This window comes from Marmota flaviventris, chromosome 6, assembly GCF_047511675.1.
Source record: "Marmota flaviventris isolate mMarFla1 chromosome 6, mMarFla1.hap1, whole genome shotgun sequence".
Lineage (NCBI taxonomy): Eukaryota > Metazoa > Chordata > Mammalia > Rodentia > Sciuridae > Marmota > Marmota flaviventris.
The window spans coordinates 34896888-34911538 of record NC_092503.1 but is presented as its reverse complement, the minus strand read 5'-3'; the positions used below and the strand labels follow the sequence as shown (position 1 = coordinate 34911538).

At 34.4% G+C, this 14651-nt stretch overlaps 1 protein-coding gene across 1 annotated transcript in view; it reads left to right on the top strand.

Annotated features, from left to right (window-relative positions):
* The window catches only part of Lama2 (laminin subunit alpha 2), a 571380-nt gene that overhangs the window by 74457 nt on the left and 482272 nt on the right, over window positions 1-14651 (top strand). The window lies entirely within an intron of this gene.

Below are 14651 nucleotides of genomic sequence, written 5' to 3'. Positions count from 1 at the left end.
CCTAGCATGCGTGAGGCACTGGGTTTAATCCCCAGCACCACATAAAAAAATAAATAAAATAAAGGTATTGTGTCTATCTACAACTAATTTTTTTTAAAAAAAGAAATCATCTCAATTCATTCTATAAATGAAAAATGTGTTTATTTAGTCAACCAAGAGGAAATCTATGTGAGGCAAAAATTAAAGAAGGACTTTCCCACCATTTGGTGAGCAGCAACTGAACTGGGTATGTTCTGAGAGGACTGTAGCAATACTGAGGGCCTGGACATAGCTCTGTTCTGGGTAACTTGGCTTCATGAACACACTGGAGTCCAATACTGTGTCACTCTGGAAAACATCATAGGTAGATAAAACTTGGAAGTGGGCATTGTTCCAGGCCAAAGCCTCCACAGGACAATTTTAACAACTCAGTTGCAATAGTCCCTGGTCTCTGGAGGGGACTCTCAGGGTTTCTTCTACAGTTACTCTTATTTGTGGTGGGCCCAAACATCTAAGATAAAATGTGTAACCAATTATACTGTTATTTCAGGCTGAAACCTAAGACATTGAAAAGAGTTAATACTACTGGAGGGGGCTGGGTTGTGGCTCAGGGGCTGAGTGCTTACCTCACATGTGTGAAGCACTTCAGCACCACATAAAAATAAATAAAATAAAGATATTGTGTCCATGTGTAAGTAAAAAAAAAAAATATATATATATATATATATATATATATATATATATATATATATATATATATATAATTTTTTAAATTACTGGAGGGAAGATGACATAGGAAAAGCCATTTGTTCCCTTCTTTTTAGGTCTCCACAGGATGACAATAACACTTTATAATAATCACATTTATGCAATTTCCCAGAAAGTTTGAAATCTTAGATTACCACTGACATTCCAATTTCTAAAGGCAGCTCATATGAATTCCCACAGCTCTGTGAGAATAGATTTTAGGTATTATATTACAACTTCCTGTGTAGTTTTTAATACTTGGATTGATAGTTCCTTTGACTTTAAAGCAAATTAATTATGTATACAGAAGCAATAATAACAATATTGTTATTTGTAGAGAACAAATAGAATTAAAAGTACTCTACAAATGGAAGATATACCATGCTTTACAAGTAACTGGCATCTGCATGCCTGTGGGCTCAGATCCAATGGTAGATGAAAAGCAACACAAAGTACAATTATGACTGGCACAGCTATTTTGAAGTTTTAAAAGAGATAATATATAAAAATCTATAATTGAAAAGAGAATCTGTTAGAAATCAGTGGAAAATAACATTTCAGAATTAAATAGGTTAAGTAAAATGAAGAATCTATTAGGGGGCTAATCATTCTCTTTAATTTTTCTTACAATTTATAAGTTATAAACCATATAAATTATTATGTTTATACATAATAACATTATTATGTTTCATTTTTATAAACATTGAAATAATATGCTGACTCTTTAGTCATCGTGTAACCCAAGGTCTTTTTATTTTGTTTAGTCTATTATTTTTGAAAGAATGCAAACTATGGTAACTTTTATTATGCTACATGGTATTTTTCAAATTTTTGCTTGAATAAAAGATTATAGAGTAAAAATTTAAAACATTGGCAGGCTGTGCAAAGATCCTGCAAATGTTCTATCATTTTCATTATTTTTTTATATTTTTTTATTACATGATCTACCAATGTTCACAGCCTGTGAGAGTTTTTTTTTTTCTTTCAGCTTAATTTGATTTTACCAACACCCTGTGGGCACAGTTAAGAAGATGACTTATTTGTGATTTTATAACTGAAATTGTACCAGTTCAAAGGTCTATTAGATAGAAATATACTTTAATTAAAAATAAATATAGTTTTTAAACTCTCAAACACCAATCTTTACAATTTTTCCCTGAATAACACAAATCAATTTGCATTACAAAATAGAAAATTCAGTTGTTGGAAATGTTATTCAATCCTATTCTGATAATTAGTTTCTCTTGATTTGTTAGGACCCTTATCCTTAAGTTGTATCCTATGATTTATGACAGAATGACCATCACTAAATCCATCATTGCCCATTGGTTTGTTTATATTAACTGTGTTCTAAGGAAATTAATTTTAATTTAGAATAGGAATAGCCTACAACCATGAACACTAAAGCTATATATATATATATATATATATATATATATATATATATATATCCCTAATCAGAGTTGGTGGCTTTCTTTTGCATGTCTCTTGGAGAAGGGTTTATTTAGGGGAGGGCTGGTTTATTGGTGACCATATACAAAGGGAGAAGGAGCCTCAGCTATTCTTTTTTGTAGTTGACTGTGATGTCCTTTTTTCCACACTGTGACACTCTTCCATTTGACTCAGGAGTTTTTGTGAGCCCTTAGCTTTGAATATAAAAAACCTCATCTCCTTTCTATCATGTGCCTGGCACTGAAAAAGAAAGCGAAGAGTAAAAACTAATAATAATAATTACACACACACACACATATATGTATATAATCTGTTAACATAGTGGAAACATTTCAAAACATTTTATTACAACATTTACAATTTGACTTTACACCTGTATTAGTCATTTAAATTTCACCATTTATTGTAAATTAATATTTGAATATTAGTATTTTCAAAGAAAGAAAAAGTAAAATCTTCACAGAGAGAATATAGTCAAAGTGAATACATGGAGGAGAATGAGAATCATTGCCAGATGAGTAATCAAAAAAGAGCATTTCCAAAAAAGTGGTATCTGTGCTGGGTTTCTGTTGGGATTAAATAAAGAAGAGATTAAGTAGAAGACAGATCTTTTAGGCAAATGTCTAGAAGTTGGGTGTGCATCAGGGATTTTAGTAGATGTAATTTAGAATAGAATGTTCTCAGGAGACACCCATGAGAAGAAGAAGCCGAAAAGGATAGGGTAAGAAACTGGAGAAAGATGCAATTACAGGAGAAGCCAAGCCTCCACCTGCACAGGCATGGTGTGTCCTGGAGACAGTATTGTACCACAGAAGGTGTTTCCCCCACAAGGAGGAGGACCCCAGGGTTTTATACCACACATCAGACACTTTCTAGCCACAGGCTGAAGGACAAGTAATGTGACTCAACAGATATTTCAGAGTGAGGTGGCTCTCAGACACAAAAGCCAGTGTCTGGAGTGGTGGATCTGCAAGCCATCAACATCCACCCTTGCCACAGCTGAGAAGGTGCTCAGACTTTGGAGAGGATTCTGGGTAGGCTCCAGCAGAATTTCTTATACTTGGGAAATATGTGCTATGCACATAGAAGGTTACTTGTGAAAGAGAACAGCCTGATAGGAAATATTTATTAATGCAGATTTATCAATATGTTCAACTGGTAATACTTCATTAGTAATTAGATATTGACCATTTATGCATTTTGAAGCAATGACTGTGTTTTGAAAACCTTATTTTGTTAATGATCTATTCCATTTCCTGCCTTACAGTTAGGACCATTTATTAATTAAGAGCAAAGGAAAGGGGAGGTAGGTGAAGGACAGATACAAATCCTGTTTTGTTTTGTTTTTTAAGCTCCCAAAGATTAAAAGGGGTTCAAACTGCCAGAAGAGCAGAAAGTTAGTGTCACAGAGACCAGGGACCACTTGGTATAGGGTTAACTCCCTTACTTTCCTGGCCCTATGAATCAATAACCAAGGCTATTCACTACAATTAGTTGGCCACCATGGGAGCAGGTGGAGTTATTGTTTTTTTCACCACTGCTGCAGAGCCTTGATGCCTTCTTCCATACAGGATCCTGGGAATTGCCTTATAACACAAATGCAGACTTGCATTTCAAATAAGTGCCTTTCCACCATTGCTTTTTAAGCTTTGCACATTAACATTGACCTACTGCACCAGCTACAAGTCCTCGATCTATCACACAGTGGCTAGCCTATTCAAGGTAGGTAGCCAGATGCCAGCATGCTGTGCACAGTATGTTATCTGACCCTTTGTGCAGTTCAGGATACTCCATTTATGCCCAGTTAACCAGGTGAACCTCTAGTTGCTTTATCAAATACAGCCTAGGCTGTCAAAGAGGTCACAATAGGAACAAACAGCATCCCTGTATCCTACAAAAGAGTTGCTTGAAATCAGAGAAAACTTACTATTATTTTCCAATGTTCAATTTCCACCAAAAGACATATACCTCTATGACTTGTGAGAATTGTTTAAGTTGATAAGAACTAAGATTCAATACTCATAATTATTAGGGTGTCTACCAGCATGCCAGCAGATAGCAAAAATACAAGATGAATATGATACCATTTTGTGGAATATGACATAAAGGTTTAAATGGGATGTAGATAAAAGTACTGTTTCATATTAAAATATATTAAATCATATCATAGGATGAAACCAACATTTTAATACAGTTTTTAGATATATCCTCCAAATTTTTATATTTCCTGTAGTATTAATTCAATAATTTCCACCCAAAACACCAATCCTTTGGAAAAGTTTGAGAAGTGCTCATGTACTTCTCTTCTCAATGGATCTTCAGAGAAATATTTTAGAATAAAAAAAAAATAGAAAACTAGTGGAAATGAGCCTGTGGATTCACTAATTCATTAATTCATGCAATATATTTTGAGCCACTCTTATGCACCAGTTGTTGTTTTTTGTTTGTTTGTTTGTTCTGCATTGCAACACAATCTAATGAAAAATAAATTTTAAAATAAATATAAATAGTATATGGTGAACTAAACACAACAATAAAAATGATGTTATAACAGCATATAACAGACAATAACTGAATATTAGAAGAGTTAGGGAAACCTCCTTGAGGAAGCAAAACTACTCTGAAATATTTAGAGGAAAGCAGTATAAGTTCAGGCAAATAGAATTTGGAGTGGAGTTAGGGATAGGTGGATGGAGTATGAAAGTCTAGGCAAATAATGTAGCATTTCATCTAATGAGTATTCTAGGTGAGAAAGTATATGGCTTATTCCAACACTTAGAGAAGTTTGAAATGCTTGGGATATAAAGTGTGAGGAGAAGGATGAAGGAGAAGGTAAAGCAAGCATCACAGGGAAAGAGGAGGAGAGGTAAGGTTAAATGTTAACCAAGAACCAGGTTGTGATCCACTTTGTGAGCCCAATTAAACCATATCAGGAAAATCATTCTGACTGCAGCATGGAAAGTGAATTGGAGGGGTCAATGAAGGAAAATCCATTAAGAGATGTTTGATGGGATCAAAGAGATTTTTGAGGCCTCAGAGGGTTGTGCTGGGAATGGACTGCAGAGTTGGACTGATAGGACTCATTAGTATTTTGATGGGATAGGACGGAGTAACAGAGTAGATGACAGTGTGAGGTGGGCAGAAGGGGGAGGCATGACACTCACATTTCTAACTTTGTTAAAAGATAAGCAGAAAGAGGTGTTTTGAGATGAAGTAAGAATTCCCTTTTGGGTTTGTTTTTTTTCTTCTCTTACACTTGATAGACATCCTCCTGCAGATGTCTAAGAGGCAATTAAAGGTTTAGAGTGAGAGCTGATGGAGAACTCAGGCTGACGATAATGACTTGGGAAATTTCAGCTTATAAATACTCACTGGCACTAGGGGACTGGCTGATATCACTCAGGACAGATTTGTGGAGTGAAGAGAAGTTGCAGAGGAGCACTGGGAAAGACATTGGCCTTGGAGAGGAGATGCTTTGCTTGAGAGTCCACTATGCATTCAGATTTTTCTCTTTGAGAGAAGCATCAGAGCAATAAAGGAAACTTGATTTCATCCATGTTTCAGATTGTTTTTAGAATGGCATCCAATTAATAAAGAGTATATGATGTAAATATTGACATTCATGAGGAACGTGTCTTGGGACCTTCAAATCTGTAACTATCATTTTTGTTCAAATGAACCCCAAGAAATTCTGTGAGGCTTAGATACATGTTCTGTATTTCAAGATATTTTACAAATACAGCTGGGTCAGAGCCCTGATGAAATTGGTACATAAGTAGCTTTGTGATCCAATGCCAAGATAATTACACAGATTCCTCTTCTTGTCCTTCAAAGTGAGATTCCCTGTGAAATAGAGCAGGACTCCCATGTGCAATGAAATAAGGAAAGTTCCATATTTGACTATCTTTTGCTCCTTAGATATGTTTGTAGATATCACTGTATTCTGCTGGTGTCTGTCTGTGATAAGAAATCTGAATGTCTTGCCTTTCCTGGTCTTTCTCTTTAGGAGTATCTCTGGTTAGAAAGAGCTTCACACAACTGCCTGATCAGTTTTCAGCCTCTCCTCTTAAGGCTCTTTCTTCTTGCTTCCTATTTTTTTTTTTTTTAAGAAAGAGATATTCTTAAACTATGAGAACTAAATTTTGCTTATGAGAAATACTGGTTCATTAGCTTCAATATAGTTTTCAGCCTCTGTTCCTTCAGAGAAATGATTTTATATACTTTACATTTCACCTGAATTGGATTTTTGTTGAGACAAGTATTTTCTGAATATGTCCTCACTTCACAAAATTAATTTATTTTCATCTTCTCTCCAGTTTTACCACTGTTTTGAAAAATAGTCTTATAGAGACAGACTCAGTGAAACAATTTCATAGCCTTTTTATCTTGTTTGCCTCAGACAGTATGGTTGATTCATTCCCTCCCTATGTTGGAGTCATTGTAAAATCAACATTTTACTTTAAAATTAATCCAAAATGCATAAATTCTAGTTAAGTAACCTCAAAACTATGAGTTGTCTTTCTTTTAAAAGGAAATACTTAATTTTTTTAAAGAAACCATTAAAAATGTCATTTTGTGATTTACCCTGTATATTAAAATGAGTATGGAGTAGCAAACTTGAAATAAAATTTGTATCCTGGGTGTCACTGACCGATTTAACTGCTTCCATCTTACACACTAACCAAATAATTCTGATTCAAAGCAGGGCCAGAGGAGGATTAGCAATTAATATTTGTAACAGATCATTGGGGCTGCTTGTGAATAATTGAGTATTAGGTCGGTGTGTGCCATAAATTCAATTATTCACTCAACTCTTTTTTTTTTTGACCACCTTTCTGAGACTTAAGCACAGGTATTTAACCAAAGCAGATCTTCCTCTTCTCTAAAGTCCATTACAGCCTATGAGGTTGATAGACTGTAACCATATCATTAAGATAAGGTAAACATGATTTGATGTGAGAGAGGTAAGGAACAGGACTCTTGACAGTATATAATAAAATAATATGATCTATGAGACAGAAAATCAAAAGCTGCTTCTCTGAGGAAGTGACTCTGGGAAGAATTAGTAGAAACTAGGTCCGCAAATTGGGTTAGGTAAGAGGGTTGAGGGTGTTTAGAGGGAAAGCTTCTCGGGAACATAGTTCCTCACCTGGTGTACTCTAGAGAGAACACAGAGCCTCAAAGTGAAAAATGTGATTGTGGCTAGAACATCAAGATGAAGGGCAAAGACTTTCAACTGAGAAAGAGGCCAGACCATGCATGCCTTTAGAGGTTGTTAATTAAAAGATTATACAAATTAAAAGAGGCTTATTGATTAGGATGAACTCAAGATAACTTATTTTGTAAAGGGTCAACTAGGAAATATCATAAATACCACAGGTGATATGGTCTCTGTTGTAACTATTCAGCTCTGCTGTGGCAAGGGAGTAGCAGCCTTCAATAGGACACATGGGAGTGAATGTGGCTGAGTTTCAATAAAACTTTATTCATGAAAACAAGCCATGAGAGTATTTTGCACACCCCCTGATTAAGTCAACCCTCAAGTTACTTCTTTCTTTCCAAATGTCTCCATTTGAAGTTGCTCAGGGATATTTAGAGGACTGTAGCTGTGCATAGTCAGCAAGTATCAATGTACTTCATACATTGAAAATTAGGTTAAGAAAAAAAAGTTGGAATCCTTTGATTCTTCTTTGAAATAATGTCACTGGAAGAAAGCAGCAGTCTGGTTCATCTGCCAAAAGGAAAAGCATAAAAAGAAATGCTAGAAACTGGATACTAGAGGGAATGAGTGCTAAGAAAATGTTAAAAAGGTTTCTTGAAAAGTAAGGATCACTTGAGAGGTGAACTTGTTCAAAGCATGCATTTACTAGCCTCTTGCAAGAACAAACTCTATTATGAAGCTCTGCTCCAGCTTGTCTGATATACGGCACCTATGGTCTCTGCAGACAACAGACTCTGTACTTGAAAAGCACTGAGTTTAGTGCTCCCACTATAGAGAATGATGTACTGTCATAAAAGTATTCAGATGAAATCTGGAAAAGCTAAAAAAGACTTTATGGTAGGTTTTTCTCCCCGTTTTTATCACAGTACCAACTTCTTTGAGTAATTTCATAAAACTTTTTTATGTTGAAATGATCAGTCTGTAAAATTCTTGTCAAAATCAAATAGTATCTTTACAATATTTGGGAATTATAACACTGGACACAAGTGGAAGAAGATATGTATCTCTCAGAATGTGCTAGATCATGCTGTAGACATGAACAACCCTAAATTTTAGTTACTATAAACAACAAGACATTTTTTTTTTTTTTGCCACTGAAAATACATGTTCATCATGGTCATCAGAGGACTGTATTAATCATAGTCACAGACATAACTAGTTTAACGGAGCAATCAGCTTTTCAGTGTTTCTGATAATGGTCATAGGGGAGAGAACTCTTGAATGATTTAAGTGACTTGACTTGGAAATAACACATTAAATTTTCTCATAATACATGAACCAGAACTGGTCAAATGCCCTACTCACACCTATTGGGCTAGGATATTCAGCCTCAATATCCATGTACGCAGAATTTGGAAAGCTTGGAATGTGGCAAACAGTACTAGAGACTACCACAGGAAGTTTTATATATATATTTTTTTGTGTTAAAAGTTTTCTTGCAATAAAATAATTATTTTATTGATAACTTTTTATTCAGTTTGGAGAAGAGTAACATAAACCAAGGACTGTGATTATTTTTGCTCACAGTATTCTCTACCCAGCATACAGAACAGTTCCTGCCCCAATGAGGGGCTCATAAAATATTTGTTAAATAGATGAAGCTGTCTGTCTAGTCTAATCCTTTGATGCAAGACAATACAAAATAATGTGCCACTTTCTTTCTTTAAGATCTTAAGAATGTGACTTCCACATAACATTATCCTTAAAGTAGCTGAAAAATCACTGTCAAAAATAATAGTCAATGGGCTGGAGTTACAATAGTCATTGTAGCGCACTTCACTGCATATACATAAATAAATAAATGAAATAAAAGATCCATTGATGACAACAACAATTTTTTTTAAATGTAGCCCAGAAATCTGTCTTTAAAACTTTTGTATCATTTTGAAGAAACTGAAGATAATTTTTAAAATGGTCAACTTTTCCCCACCATAAGAGGAGAGACTTTTGAATTGCAAATATTTGATATTGGGGGTTTACTCTCTTGGTTTATATTAATCAAGATTATTCCATGATCATAGGTGATCTCTAATATCTTGGTTAGTTAATAGAGCAGAGTTTGTCTTCTCTCACATTGTCCAACTGGATTTATGAGGGAGAAGGAAAAAGGAGCTCTGCTCATATATTAATTAACTGAAGCTAATGGATGCTCTGCTATCTGGAAATGAGTAGTCACTTTGAGATCAAGATAGCTGAAGCATACCACTCATCTCCTCCATACTTTGACCAGGAACATGACAAACACCACTTCTACTTATAGCTCATTTTTTAGAATCAGTTGTCCTCACATACTACAAACGATCAGAGTAATGTGAGAAAGCAGATGAGATGTTTGACAAGCAATACTTCTTGCCACATAATCTGTATCAAATAATTCAAAGGTCATAATATTACACATAGATTTGTAACAGTTGGGATTTTATTCTGAATATAGAATTCACTAGAAAGAAAAAATATGTTGAGATTATCTAAGAAAAAGTAACCTAGTCTTGGTTTGCAGAAACTATCAATTTAACTGACTTAATGATTAAGTAATAGACAAATATCAGAGAAGAGATTTGGACTTGTAGAGTCATGTCTGGGCCCAATTGCAATCATAGTACAAAAACAAAAACGGATGTATTAACCTACTGCTAGGAGAAATATCATAAATTAATATCAGTGATCATTTCTATATTAACTATTAGAACAGTGAAGTGGAACAATTCTTATTTTACCTATCTACATCAGCACGACACACAATAATATTTTGTTTGTGTTTTAAAATATTTTGCTAGTTTCCCTGTAAATATATCAATGTTCTGCACTTTATGCCTCTTAAAAGGAGAATTACTCCACAAATATCAGCCATCTGCTATCGCGTAACCCACCAAGTTATAGATATGCACAATGATTGCTGTTAGCAGAATAGGTAGATTGAAATTCTTTATGCTATACATGTTAACAATTATAGAAGGAAAGCAGTTCTTTTTGAGACTTAATTTTCTATGTGAAAATAAATCCATTTTTTTGAGGGACATTTCACATGGACTATTGGGTCATATTAGGTTAAGTTTGGGAAACTGATGTTTATTGAGCTATCCACATATCTGCTAAAGGAATTTCACATCTATAAATAAATAAGCTTATTTTTCCATGGTGCCAGAGAGATAATAAGACTTTTATATAAAAATATTTCAAACCAGCTGAAATATCATGATTGTTATTCTACTATTCCTGCCATAAATACTTAGTGATCTGTGTGTCTATTTTAGACATTTGCAGTGAATATTTAATTTTTTCTTGTTTTTGAGAACTACTTTCAACCACAGCAAAAATCAAGTTTATATTAATGTGTATATCTTAAGATGTCTTTTAAAATGCTATTTATTTATTTATTTATTGGTGTAGTAATGGGGATAATACCCAGTGCCTCATGCCTGTTAGGAAAGCTATTCCCAGTCTTAATATGTTGGACAAGCATAAGATTTTTGCTTTAATTTATACTGAAATCAATTTAAGATGATTTTAGAAAGCCTTATTGTTTTTGTTTTTCTTCCCCAGTTGCAGTTGTGATTGTCACTTGGCCCAAATCAAAGAAACTGTGTCTTTCCTTGGTGTCCTTACCGAAGGACATCTTTAGCATTCAGGTGTCTTTCTCAGAAACCAGGAGGCATCTACTCCTACTTTCCATTCCACACAGTCACAAGTAATTATTCTGTAGTTTGAGGTCCTTACATACTTGCTGATTTTCTCCCTTTTATCCTAGGGACAAAAACCTAAATTAGGTTCCCTAATTTAATAGTTATTTCTCAACTAAGCTATTGTTAAGATCAAACTTTTCAGGCTGTCAGCCATAATAGAGCCCGTACCTGGTACTATCATTATAGGTATAATTATGAAAAAAACTATGAAAAATTTATAATTATGAAAAATTAAATGGCCTTGGTTGACTCCCCTTCACCTGGGATAAAGTTCAAACTCCTGAGACTTGGTTCCATTTCCTCTCACCCTTGTCTGACCTCAACTCTCACTCCTCTCCTGCACACCTTTGAACCTGCGACATTAAAAATGACTTCCAGTTCCTCCCAGGTATCATGGTCTCTCTTGCTCATTTTACCTTGTAAAGGCAATTCTGATTGCCTTCCCTACAGAAACATTGTGTATCTATAGCCAAACATTGTATGTTTATGTGGTGTTTATTTTTCTAATTTTAGTAATGTTTACATACCTTCTTTACCCTACTATTTCTGGAAAATTTATTTTAAAATTGTGCCAGTATGCATTGATCACAAAAAAACATAATTTTGAGTAAATGTGCCAAGGGATAGAATGTCATGTGAAGTTTAATTTTTGTCAGTTATGCGTGATAGCAGTTATCTTTTTTGCTTTTATTTGTGTTTTTGATTAAAAATGAGATTGAACTTCTTCCGATTGGCCATTTAGATATTTCAGACTCTGAATTTTCAGCAAATTCATGTTTTTCTAGAGGAAAAAAAGAGGGAATGTCCCATAGACTTGAGGAAATGACAGCTTTTCTACATGCAAGGGTAGGCAGTGTGGTAAGTATCTGCTTTACTGAGAAGAAGATGGAATGGGAGATAGGAAACATGAACTAAGAAGCTTGGATTTTATCTTCTAGTGGTAGAAAATTATTGATGAACTTTAAACAAGGTTGTACTGCTTCAGAGCTTAAAGAGTCAGCCTGTGAACGATGCTTTCTCAGTCAAGGCAGAGGGAGAAGACTTGAAATAGAAAAAATTATTTAGAAAAATATTGCAATAGATTAAACAGAAAATTGCAATGATCTGAAATGAATAGAGGAAGTAGAAATGAAGCAAGTGGCTGTTTTTGCAATTTACTTGATAAATTGGATTTTAGGAATTTGGATAGGCTCAAGGTAAATGAGGCACATAATCTAAATGTTAATGATGAGTGTTATTTAATGTGTACTACTGATATTGTTTTTTCCTTACTAAACTTAAAATTAAGACAGTCAGATACTATGAAACATTTCCCTGTTCTCCCCATTGTATCCTCAGTGCTAGTACATAAAAAGTATACCATGCATAAACAGAACGGACATCTGTATACCGCTGTCTCCATTTTGTTGATTTAGATTATTCTTGCAAATACTACTCTTTTCCCTTCCTATCTTTCAGAAATTTTTTTTTCCTCTCTGTCCTTGATCTAATCAAAACACCACATCTTTTTTTCCTGCTGTGATGCTAGGGAAACTTAGCACTACCAGCAAATTCTCATCTTTGGTCTGATGGGTTCTTTTGCTTCTCCTCAGCTGCTCATGTTCTTGCTGTGCTGCAGTTACTGGGTATAGCTCATTTGACTACAGTATCCTCATTATCACACATTTGAAAACTTACATCTCTAAAGAATGACCCTTTCATATACACTTAACCAAGAAGTTCAACAGAGACAATTTGCTAGATGTGAGCTCCCTCAGCTACTCTTCTTTTCTCTAAGCTTTTCATTTTCCATCGTTAAAACACTGCCATCTTTCAACTTTCTCTAAAGAAATAAAAAACATAATAATTCTGCAGGATTGCATGACAAATTTTTCATACAAAAAGTAATTTTTCCCCTATGGAAAAAAAAAACAACCAAAAAACAAAACTTCCTTGGAAAGAAGAGAAATAAAGTAAATGCTTTGCAATGGAAAGGGAGATATTTCTCCCTAATCTCACTGGTTTCCATATTACTTTATAGCTTAATCTTGATAATCCCTTAGATGGCAATAAATATGATTTTGTTAAATTTTACTCCCTCCCTGGTTTTTATGGGGGAGTACCTGCCATTGTGCTTGCATTGCAAAACAACATATATTACATGTGTACAGTTGGGAGACACTTGGCTACACTGAATCAGGTTGGAAAATAAAGATTTGTGATTATTTCAGAGTTTATAGAAACCATCACTTTCTGGCTCTTCTGTATAGATCTACAAATTAATTAGTAGTTTAAGATACATGATTTTTATTACTCATTCAAAGCCTATATTACTTCCTATTCCTTTGACCTAAGTCATAATACAGTGTCTTGTAGGTACAGATTTTTAAGAACTCCTTAGGCTGCCTCATTCTTTTCAGACTCATGTCTATGTCATGCATGGTCCTGAATGTGGAATGGGTCTTTGTGAGGAAAACTGGGTCAGATGGCTGCTTGTGCAGATTGGGAAGGAATCTATAGCTTTCTGGGCTCTTTTGAAGGGCGCTATTTTAAAATACAGATTAGTCAAGGTTTACAGCGTTCTTCCCAGCCCGAACACTTCAAACCACCATGCAATTTAAAACTATTCAGTGCTCTTGGCAAAATTCTGGTCTTTTGATGTTGGGGCAAGAGTAGATATTTTATTGGACGACAGGCAAAAGTAGAGATAAAAACACTGGAAGGTTTTTTAGGTAAAATGGATTGAGTTTAATAAGAAATGTTCACACCTTTAAGATCTAGAAATGCCAACAGAATGAGAAATAGAAACACAACAAAACCACACAGAAATTCAGTCTAGATCCAACTTAACAGTCTGATGTTCATCTTCCAATGTTTAAAAAAACTTAGCGTAAAAAATTCTAAACATGAAAAATGGAGACTATAGTGTAAGAAATCCTTTAAGTGCTAATCACTCCAATAATTATCACACATCTATTAACTCTACTTTCTTCCTTCTCTCCCCATTGGATCTTTTTAATTGAATCCAAGACATCACAATCTGTAATATAATCTGTAATCTACAAACATTTAGGCATTCATCTCTAAAAGACAAGGATACTTTTTAAGAATATAACTCTAATACAATTTCACACTATGAAGTGACTAAAGATTATTTCATATCATCAAATAGTCATTGACAATCTATCACTTTTTGTATACTTATAGAATATTTATATAAATAAAAGCTGTGGATCATTAGCTTTTTCTTTGTTTACGTCCAGGTAGATGTTACTATAGGAAAACAGATCAAATACTTGAGATTTTTCCTTTATTTTCCAGTATGGGAAAAACATGAGTTTGTTCACTGGTATCTGTTAATAGTGATCCATTTGCTTTATTTATCTTTGTGACCTCATATATTTTTAATACATTTGATATGTTTCAATTTATTGTAGCTATTATTCCTTTCTATGCTCAAATGGCCCCCTCTTTAGCTTGGGGGAGTGTCTTCACCTTGGCCCCTTAGTCCTTTAACTCATATGCCTTGATCATGCCCAGGCTTCCTGGTATATTAAGATTTTGTAGGATTGTCTTGTGTATTTCCTCCC